Source organism: Mandrillus leucophaeus, unplaced genomic scaffold, assembly GCF_000951045.1.
Source record: "Mandrillus leucophaeus isolate KB7577 unplaced genomic scaffold, Mleu.le_1.0 Scaffold27, whole genome shotgun sequence".
NCBI lineage: Eukaryota > Metazoa > Chordata > Mammalia > Primates > Cercopithecidae > Mandrillus > Mandrillus leucophaeus.
The window spans coordinates 2094506-2105888 of NW_012102809.1; the positions used below are offsets into that span (position 1 = coordinate 2094506).

Sequence of the window (11383 nt, forward strand, 5' to 3'; positions counted from 1 at the left end):
AGGAGTGGTGAGAGAGGGCATCCCTGTCTTGTGCCAGTTTTTAAGGGGAATGTTTCCAGTTTTTGCCCATTCAGTATGTATTGGCTGTGGGTTTGTCATAAATAGCTCTAATTATTTTGAGATACATTCCATCAATACCGAATTTATTGAGAGTTTTTAGCATGAAGGACTGTTGAATTTTGTTAAAGGCCTTTTCTGCATCTATTGAGATAATCATGCGGTTTTTATCTTTGGTTCTGTTTATATGCTGGATTACGTTTATGGATTTGCGTATGTTGAACCAGCCTTGCATCCCAGGGATGAAGCCCACTTGATCATGGTGGATAAGCTTTATGATGTGCTGCTGGATTCAGTTTGCCAGTATTTTATTGAGGATTTTTGCATTGATGTTCATCAGAGATATTGGTCTAAAATTCTCTTTTTTTGTTGTGTCTCTGCCAGGCTTTGGTATTAGGATGATGTTTGCCTCATAAAATGAGTTAGGGAGGATTCCCTCTTTTTCTATTGGTTGGAATAGTTTCAGAAAGAATGGTGCCAGCTCCTCCTTGTACCTCTGGTAGAATTCGGCCATGAATCCATCTAGTCCTGGACTTTCTTTGGTTGGTAGGTATTAATTATTGCCTCAATTTCAGAGCCTGCTATTGGTCTGTACAGGGATTCAATTTCTTCTTTTTAATTTTATAAACTTTTTAGTATTGTTAATTTTTTGACTGCTTTGTAATATTACATAGCTGAAAATGTAAACACGCTGTATAGTTAAACAAAAAATATTTTCTTTCTTTATATTCTTATTCTAGAAGGGTTTTTTTCCCCAAAATTTTATGAACTTTTTAGACTTTTTTGTTAGAAATGAAGACACGAGCACACACATTACCCTAGGCTTACACAGGGTCAGGAACATCAATATCACTGTCTGCTACCTCTGCATCTTCTCCCGCTGGAAGGTCTTCAGGGGCAATGATATGCAAGGAGCTGTCGTCTCCTATGATAACAACACCTTCTTCTGAAATCCCTTCTGAAAGAGCTGCCTAAAGCTGTTTTATGGTTAACTTTTAATATAAGCAGAAGTACAGTCGAAAATAATGACAAAAAAGTATGGTGTAATAAGCACATAAACTAGTATTATAGTCATTTATTATCAAGTATTATGTACAGTACATAACTGTATATGCTAGACTTCCACACCACTGGCAACGCAGTACGTTTGTTTACACCAGCGTCACAAACACCTGAGTAACATGCGCTATAATATTACAATGGCAGCATCACTAGGTGATAGAAACTTTTCAGCACCATTATAATCTTAAGGTGCCACTGTATATCCAGTCCTTCACTGACCAAAATATGGTTGTGCAGCACCTAACTGTACTTCCTCTAAACTCAAGGGCTCCTCATTACCTAAGTGAGAGAGCACACCAGACCACACTCTTACCTCTCTACAAAGAAGGGGGAGTGGCAAAGGGCAGGTAGGCTGCTGTGTCCACAGATGCATTTAAAGCAGGGGCGCAATGCAACCCTGGGCCAATAAGAACATTCATCAACGTTAGCACCAGGTGGTGGGCATATCATAAATTTGGCTTAAACCCTGTGGAATAAAACACATTTTTATGATCATGCTTTTTAGAGACAGAATCAGTGACTGTGTGAAATTAGAGGCTAGTTACTATCCAGAACACGGGTTAGGAAACAGTTATATGATCTACATGGCTTACTTGCTATCAGAAAGGATGGCTCTTTATAGAAAGCACATTAATAACATTATCTTTGTATTCATTATTCACATGTTCCTTTCCAGCAGCAATGTACATTAATTTTTGAAAATATATCAGGCTGGAAAAGCTGTAGCGGACTCTATGAAGAAAAACTAGAGGCACTAGGAGGTGATGAGGTTTAGGACACATTACCCCAAATTTTGGCACACTGGCATCTGAGATAACAGTGGAAGCAGGAAGGCCACTCTCACCTTCCCCTCACCCTTCTCCCCCGAAACAGGTCATAAAGCTCTCCTTCCAGAGGTGTCCTCCCAAAACTCAGAGGAAAAGAACACCCTTATCTCTGATCAAAGAGCTCAAACCCTCTTATCCTCCAATCACACTTCTCTGGACTGTCCATTTCTTCATCAAACACAGCACAAAAATACACAGGTTTCCCTGTTTCTTTGGGTCTTCATTTCTGAAGACTGCCATGTACCTTAAAATTGACAGCAAATAAACATCTACGCTTTTCTTTTGTTAATCTTTTATTTTAGGGGTCTTACCAAAGAACCTTGTAACAGATGAGAAAGGACATTACTTTCTCTCCCCTACAGAGACAACTTTACTTGCAGAATTCTTGCTCTGTGGTTCTAAGGTAGAAAGCTAACTAATACTCAAAAGAATATTACATCCATGTACAAATGCATGTAAATATGTATTCAAAAATGCACATATGCCGATATGTATATAAACAGAATTTCTAATAACTGCAAAGCCTGCAGTAAAAGGTGAAAAAAAAAGATTAGATAAATAAATGCCTAAGGCAGTGCTTGTTATATGTATGCCCCGAAAACGGTAATAAATGAAAAAACTGAAATGCAAGAGAATGTGACTATTTCAGTCACCTGGAGAGTGGCGTGTTCACTAATGGACCACAGGTAATGATACTAACACCCATGGCATTTATCTCAGACCATTTAATTAAACTATAGGCATGAGACATTTTTTACAGAGTCATTCTGACACCAAGGTCATTTTGACTGGGCTTAAAGAAAACAAACCATTGAACTGTTTCAACTTTTAAAACATTATCCACTAACATGTGTTAAAGACAGCTGACCTAATCCCTGATCCTCACCCTCCCATCCTGGGCCTGAAGAAGAGGTGGGGAGCAGGTTGAGGTGAGGGTCAAGGGGAGGTGGGGTCATGGGGAGGTGGAGGTCAGGAGTGCAGTAGGGCTCAGGGGTCTGCTGAACATACTGCTTGATACATTTTTTAAACATCAATTTTATATCATATGACATTGTAAAAACACATAAATTTGGAAACTCCTAGAAAAGTTTCAGGTAAAAAATGGTAGAAAGTCTATTACAAATACCAGCATCGACAGAAGTGGAGATTAAGTAAACAAATACCTTTTTAAAAAGAAGATATGTATCCAAGAGCAGAGGTGACAATGCCACCCACAAATGTGACCATTTCCCACATGCATATGCACATGGCCTGTGTAATATTCCATCCCATCCATGGAAATTGCTTTAATGGATAAGATATCACTTAAAATTTGGGTCAAACACTCTGATCAATAAGTGAGACTTTGTGTCTGAAGGAGAGAACCATGAGATAACTGTGAGAAATCATGACAAAATGACATATAATTTTAGAAGAGGCAGTAAAGAAAAACATTTTAAGTTTGCTTGCTTGAAAGCTACATGAACTTGCATTTATGGGTGTTCCACTGATTCTACTTAACTTTAACAAGCATTGCCTTTAATAGTGAACACCTTAAAGTATTCAACAGTTAAGAAAAAGAAAAGACTATTAAAAATTATCCACAATGGCTAAGGAAATTTCCTGGCCTCTTTTCTTCTCCTAATGCCCAATAGCTGACCCATCAGTAGGTCTTCTCTGTTCTACTTCCCCAAATTCTCTCAAATTCACTTCCTCCCAGCCCTACCTGAACTCAAACTTGTCCCCACCCCATACCCTAGGCATCCTCCATAATGTAGCCAGTCACCTTTCCAGGCTATATCTCGCTCTCTAAAGCTTTTAGCATAAGAATTACATGGGAAAATTGTTCCAAAACAGATTTATGGGGCTCATCTATTGAGATTCCAATTGTTAAATTCCAATTTAAGAAGTTGTAGCTTAAAAAATTGTTTTAATTTGTAGCTTAGTGCCAAGGAACCTGAATTTTCAATATGGAGTCCAGATAATTTTGATGCATGTAGTCTTTAGAACCTATTATTAGATTCAAATCCTTTGTCATTTTGAAAACATATCATAAACACATGAAATTTAATATTTTTTAAAGAGCCAGTAGTAACTAACAAAGCCTGATGATGACTATAATTAATTTCCACTCGGACTCGTTTCCTTAAATTAAGACACTAAATAAATTATGGTATGATTCACAAACACCCTCCAAAATATTTAGGTAAAGTGAAAGCTGACTATGACCGAAATATTCATAACCATCCATATGACACTTTCTGTAAGTTCCGTTGGTTCACTAAAGTACTAGTGAAGACAGTATTATAGCTAGAAAGGCACCTGCGGACTTCTCTGGGCTTTCATCAAGTCTCATGAGTCTAAAAGAGTGATGTGAAGACAAAGGGGTCCTGCAGCAAGCAGAAGGTTCCTGCCGTCACTCAGCACCTCAGCTTAAGGAGGCAGAGATGGTTTGCCCACAGTGACAGCTGTCCTCTGTAGCTAGCTTACCTGGCTTCACAAGTCAGACCTCTCTGTTCAAAGCAAGGTTGCATCACTGTTGAAAAATCCTTTGTTTTCCTGTTCCGTAACAGGGCTCCTGCAAATCTTTACCACTCAAGCAATCTTGTAGGAAAAGTAATCAAATATACCTCGTAAGATCCTAGTTGCTTTCCTGATTTCATTTCAGCAGTCTTAACACCTTCATAAGCTGGATGAAGCCAGAGAGAAGCAAAGCCAGAGCACTGGGAGCCACAGTGGGCAGAGCCAGCAGCACAGCCCTGTCGCCACAGCTCCCACCTGTCTGACCACACAGCAACCCCTAGCACAGGAACACTTGGAAGAGGGCCACTATCATATGTTAGGCACTCATTTGGATATTTTGAATTAAATAGAACATATTATTAACACTAATTTATCTGTTTAAGTGTTTTAAATGTGGTTATTATCAAATTTGAAATTGCATGTGATACATTACATTTCTATGAGATAGTGCTAGCTTGCACTCTTACCTGTGAGATAAAAAATAAACTTGTTTTTGAGCTTCAGCACAGCAAAATAAACTATCAACAGAGTAGACAAGCTTACAAAATGGGAGAAAGTTTTTGCAAACTATACATCTAACAATGGTCTAATATCCAACACATATTAGTAACTTAAATCTACAAATTTGCGGGGGGGGGAACCCCATTAAAAGTGGGCAAAGGACATGAACAGACACTTTTTAAAAGAAGACATATGTGCAGCCAACAAGCATATGAAAAAAAGCTCAACATCACTGATCATTAGAGAAATGTAAATCAAAATACAGTGAGATATCATCTCACACGAGTCAGAATGGCTATTATTAAAAAGTCAAAACATGCTGGCAAGGTTGTGGAGAAAAAAGAATGCTTACACTCTGTTGGTGGGCATATAAATTAGTTCAAACACTGTGAAGAGCAGTATGGCGATTCCTCAAAGAACTAAAAACAGAACTAACATTCAACCCAGCAATCCCATTACAGGGTATATACCCAAAGAAATGTAAATAATTCCATCATAAAGACACATGCACGCATATGTTCACTGCAGCACTATTCATAACAGAAGACATGAAACCAACGTAAATGTCCATTGAGAGCAGACTGGGTTTTAAAAAATGTGGTATGAATACACCATGGAACACTATGCAGCCATAAAAAAGAACAAGATCATATGCTTTGCGGGGACATGGATGGAGCTGAAGGCCATTATCCTTAGCAAACTAATGCAGGAACAGAAAAACCAAAGACTGCATGTTCTCACTTGAAAGTGCAAGCTAAATGATGAGAACACACAGACACATAGGGGAAAACAACAGACACTGGGGCTTACCAGAGGGTGGAGGGTGACAAGAGGGTGGAGGGTGAGAAGAGGGAGAAGATCAGGAAAAATAACTAATGGGTACGAGGCTTAACACCTGGATGATGAAATAATCTGAACAACAAACCCCGTTGTATAACATACCTGCACATGTGCCCCTGAACTTAAAAGTTAACAAAAAATGTTAAGTACAGCATAGTTTCAAAGTGAATACAGGAAATGCCATTATTAATTGGAACACTTCAAGTGTTTCATGGATAAAAATGTCAGTTAATGGTTCCAGGTAGAATTTTATTTATGCCTGGCACTTGTTCAATCTAGAATTTTTTCTTTTCCGTGGTTTTTTTTTCTTTCTTTCTTTTTTTCAGGCCTTTGATAACTTTACAATTCGACTAGGACCCATCTCACTTTTTTCAAAACATTTCAAAAGTAAAATGGCACAAAAATAATCCATTCACTAAAGGCTTATAAAATGATGAAGAAAAAGAGCCTTTCAGAACTTTGTTTTCACAATTGTTACTAATGCTTTGTAACTGTTATTTCTGTGGTCACTAGTCTATTTAGATTTTCTTGAGTCAATTTTAATAATTTATATTTTCCTATAAAATTCATTTCATCATTTTTCCCATATCTTGTATCATGTTAAAAAGTCTTAAATTTAAGGAAAAATCTCCTCTCTAAAAGATATTTCATCTCTTAATTCTTACATTTTTAGGCATGCATTTCTTCTCTCCTTTATTCTTGATTAGCACTGTCAATCAATAACCATATTTTAAATTCATTAATTATATTGTTTATACATCACTACTTAATGTTTTTATATTTATTAATTCCTTCCTCTATTGCTTCAGGTTCTTATTTTTCCTAAGAATTGAATAAATAGCTGTTTTTTTCTTTCTTGTTTAATGACAAAATTTCAGCATGATTTATAATTCTAATACTAATGTTAAGGCCAAAATAAGCCATTCTCAAAGTTTCTGTTTCTTTTTTTAATTCAAAAAGTTAAAAGGCATCACGTTGTTGTGTTTTCTATTTCACCATAATTGGTTTTGGGGGTTTTGTTTCTAGGTTTGCTTGTTTTTACAAGAGGTAGGGCTGCATGGTGACAGTGGTGGTAAGGGAGCGGGGAGGAGATTAACAACCTTTCCTGGAGTAATCCTAAATGTCATGACAATGGAGTTCTTAAACTAGCGCTGAAATAAAGAAGAGCTAGCCCCAATAAAAGAAAAAAAAATCAAATTAAATATATTTTACTATGAGTTTGATTTCAACAATCCCATTTGTAAGTAATAACTATAACATCACTAGACATGGATGAAAGCCACGGGTCATTAAAAACAATATGCATATATGAGACAGCTTAGTTTTTAAAACCATAAGCTCAGCTGGGTGCAGTGGTTTACACCTGTAATCCCAGAACTTTGGGAGGCCAAGGCAGGAGGATCACTTGAGCTCAGGAGTTCAAGACCAGCCTAAGCAATATAGCAAGATCTGTTTCTACAAAAATGTAAAAACTAGCCAGGAGTGGTCACACACTTGTAGTCCTAGCTACTCAGGAGGCTGAGGTGGGAGGATCGCTTGAGCCCAGAGAGCGGAGGCTACAGTGAGCCAAGATAATGCTACTGCACTCCACCATGGGCAACAGGCAAGAGCCTCTCTCAGAAAAGTAAAATAAAATCATAAACTAGAGAAAATTAGACAAACCAATGTGTTCTGTAAAACTTTATAGGATTCAAAAGCTGACAGATTTCTGAAAGCACACTGTTTAGTGAAATCTCTTTTTTGATCCTCATATGAAATAACCAGATTGTCATAGGAAATATCCATTAATCAAACCTAAAAAGTAACACATTTACAAATCAGTCTTAATTACATAGGCAAAACCTTCCTTCTATGATGTTTCCTTTTTTTTTCTTTTTTGGACACAGGGTCTCACTCTGTCACCTAGGTTTGAGGGCAGTTATGTGATCTTGGCTCACTGCAACCTACATGTCCCAGGCTCAAGTGATCCTCCCACCTCAGCCTCCAGAGGAGCCGGGACTACAAGCAGGTGCCACCACCCCCGGCTAATTTTTTGTATTTTTTTGTGGAGATGGGGTTTCGCCACGTTGCCCAGAGTGGTCTCAAACTACTGAGCTCATGCGATCCGCCTGCCCAGCCTCCCAATGTGCTGGGATTACAAGCTACAGTGTTTCTTGAATTTGCACATCATCCATGTTCCATGGCTAAACCAATGTCCAGGTTTCCCATATTTATATATTACTTGAATAAAGTAACATTAATTTGCTCATTTTCTGACCCATTTTTCAAACTGTTGGGGGGAGTGATAAAGAAATATGGGCAGTGATTGGAAGACTAAAAATATCCCCCAACTCCACCATAATCCTTACATTAAATGGTGAATTCAGGAATTAGTTTTATTTTTCTACTTGTGTATACTCATGAATTTGTGCTGCACAGAAGCATATTCACACACACAAAGCAATTACTAGAAATTCTGACTATATTGAGTACAAATTTTACTTGTTAGTTTTGTTTGGAAAAATTCCAGACACTAAAATCTCAAAAGCAGCTTGAATATATACTAAAGCCAATACCCAATTCACATTCTAGATTATAGTCTTATTGTAACTGACACTTGATATAATCCATTGGAACACAAATCTTCTGGCCATTCTCTTTGTACTGTCCTGCAGAGTTCAAGTTATATTAAGAGCTATGAGCACACAACTCTGGCAATATCCTTGTGAACTGGATTAACCAATGTAACTTTATCTTAACAACGAACTGGGGAAGTGAGAAAGAAAGTGTGACTACTGGGGTCACTGAGGAATCTGTGGCTGTGCAAAGCAAATTTGTGTGGAATTCCTCTAAAAAAAGTCACATGCTTTTTAAAAACTGAATTATATTCAAATCATTCACACAATTTTTTTTTTTTTTTTTTTTTTTTTAAGACAGAATTTCACTCTTGTTGCCCAGGCTGGGCAGTGCAGTGGCGCAATCTCAGCTCACTACAACCTTTGCCTCCTGGGTTCCAGTGATTCTCCTGCCTCAGCCTCCTGAGTAGCTGGGATTACAGGTGTGCACCACCATGGCCAGCTAATTTTTTAAATTTTAGTAGAGATGGGGTCTTGCCATGTTGGCCAGGCTGGTCTCAAACTCCTGACTTCAGGTGATCAACCAGTCTCAGCCTCCCAAAGTGCTGGGATTACAGGCATGAGCCACCACGCCCAGCCCATTCACACAATTTTTTAAGCATAAAATTACATAAAGATTATACATATTAAATATTTTTTAAATGCACTGTCACCCCTTAAAGGAAATTCCACAAGGAAGCTACATGTAGTGTTAGAAAACTTGGCAAAGTTTGATAAATAGATTTTGGATTCCAGATACTTTTAGATGAAGTTATTTCAATGTTTCCATAATGCTTATACCCTTGGGTTCATACTGAGAAACAGCACTAAAAATGTATGGTGCGATCACTCTGAAAACTAGCATTCAAGAAGTCAGTGACCATTATTCATGTGTATACTTTCTCACTTATGAACAGTCTCTGATGACCAATAGCAACCTCATCATTCAAACTGCAAAGATCAAAACACTGGTTAAGCTTTTTATGGCCTGTATAAGAGACCTTTCCCTGCCTTAAGGTTTTGAAAATATTCCACTGTATCATGTTTTAGAAGGCTAATTATTTTTTCTTTCACATTCTATAATCCATGCAGAAATGTTATAATATGGTATAAGAATTTTTTACATGTGGCCAGCATCAATTAGTAAAAAGGTAAGTCCTTCCCAAGGCACTACACAAAGTCTTTAATACTCTGTTACACTGGTCTATATGTTACTCTCAGGTCAATGCCTCATTGTTTTAATTAATGTGGCTTAAAATAAATTTTACTAACTACCTGAGCAGTTCTTCCCCCATGCTCTGTTTTCCTTCAAGACTGCATTGACAATTCTTGTTCCTTTGCATTTACATATATATTTTGGAATCAACTTATCAATTTACATATTCACATATACATCTGCTGAATTGCTTATAAATCTATAGATGAATTAGGGGAGCTACATATTAATGACATTGAGTCTTCCTACTGACCACCATCATATTACCTATTTTCTCTTAAGCCTTCTAAAATTTCCTCTCAATAATGTTTTTCTTCTTGTGATCTTGCATATTTTTCACTGCTTCTAATTGATATTTTATGCTACTATTAACAGTATGTTTTCAAATTTTTCTTTTCTGTTTGTTGTCATTCTGAGGAAATACAACTGATTTTATCCACTGTATTGACTTTGCATCCAGCAATATTTCTATTAAGGACTGAATGTTTGTGTCTCCTCCCAAAATACCAAGATGGGAATGGAGATGGGCCTTTGGGAGGTAAGCAGGTTAGATGAGGCATGAAGATGGGGGTCTCTGCATGGGATTCATGCCCTTACGAGAAGACACACCAGAGAGCTTACTCCCTTTCTCTCCCTGTCACGTGGGGAGATGACAAGGAAGGAAGCGAGCCCTCACCAAGAACTGAATTTGCCTGGATCTTGTGACTTCCCAGCCTCCAGAACTGCAAAAGTAAAACTTTCTGTTAAGTCACCCAGTCTGCAGTATTTTGTTACGGCAACGTGAGCTAAAATTAATACCAAAAATTATGTATTATTCCAGTAATTTTCTATAGATTCATTAGGAATTTCCTTCATTTACAATCATATTTATCTGCAAATATGAGAGATTTATTCCTCTGTGAGATCATATTTGTTTACTTATATGCCTAAATGTGTTAGACATGTCCTCCACTCCAATGTCAAACACATATGGTGTTAGTGGGCACTGCTGTCTTATTCGCTGTATCAGAAAGATTTTTATAAATGAGTAGAATGTTCTTCACACACATTCTTAGCACTGCAGTGCTAAGCAGAATAATCTCTCCCAACACAAATGTCCATGTTCTAGTCCTCAGAACCTGTGAATATGTTATACCTCGAAGCAAAAGGGACTCAGCATATGTGATCAAGGTAAGGATCTTGAGATGAGGAGCTTGCCCTGGATTACCGAGATTGGCCAATGGAATCACCAGGGTCCTCTTAAAGGAAAGAGGGAGGCAGTAGGGCCAGAGTCAGGGAAGGTGCTATGATGACAGATAAAAAGGTTAGAGTGATGCATCAAAACTGCACAACAACATGGAAACTGAACAACCTGCTCCTGAAATGACTACTGGATAAATAACGAAATGAAGGCAGAAATAAAGATGTTCTTTGAAACCAATGAAAACAAAGACACAATGTACCAGAATCTCCGGGACATATGTAAAGCAGTATATAAAGGGAAATTTATAGCACTAAATGCCCACAAGAGAAAGCAAGAAAGATCTAAAATTGACATGCTAACATCACAATTAACAGAACCAGAGAAGCAAGAGCAAACGAATTCAAAAGCTAGCAGAAGGCAAGAAATAACTAAGATCGGAGCAGAACTGAAAGACAGAGACACAAAAAAACTCTTCAAAAAAATCACTGAAACCAGGAGCTGGTTTTTGGAAAAGATCAACAAAATTGATAGACCGCTAGCAAGACTCATAAAGAAGAAAAGAGAGAAGAATCAAATAGACGCAATAAAAAATGATAAAGGG

The 11383-nt window shown here is 37.6% G+C and overlaps 1 protein-coding gene across 1 annotated transcript in view; it reads right to left on the minus strand.

Moving 5' to 3' along the window:
* Positions 1-11383, minus strand: part of GMDS (GDP-mannose 4,6-dehydratase) — a 544120-nt gene that overhangs the window by 462985 nt on the left and 69752 nt on the right. The gene's annotated exons all lie outside the window — the stretch shown is intronic.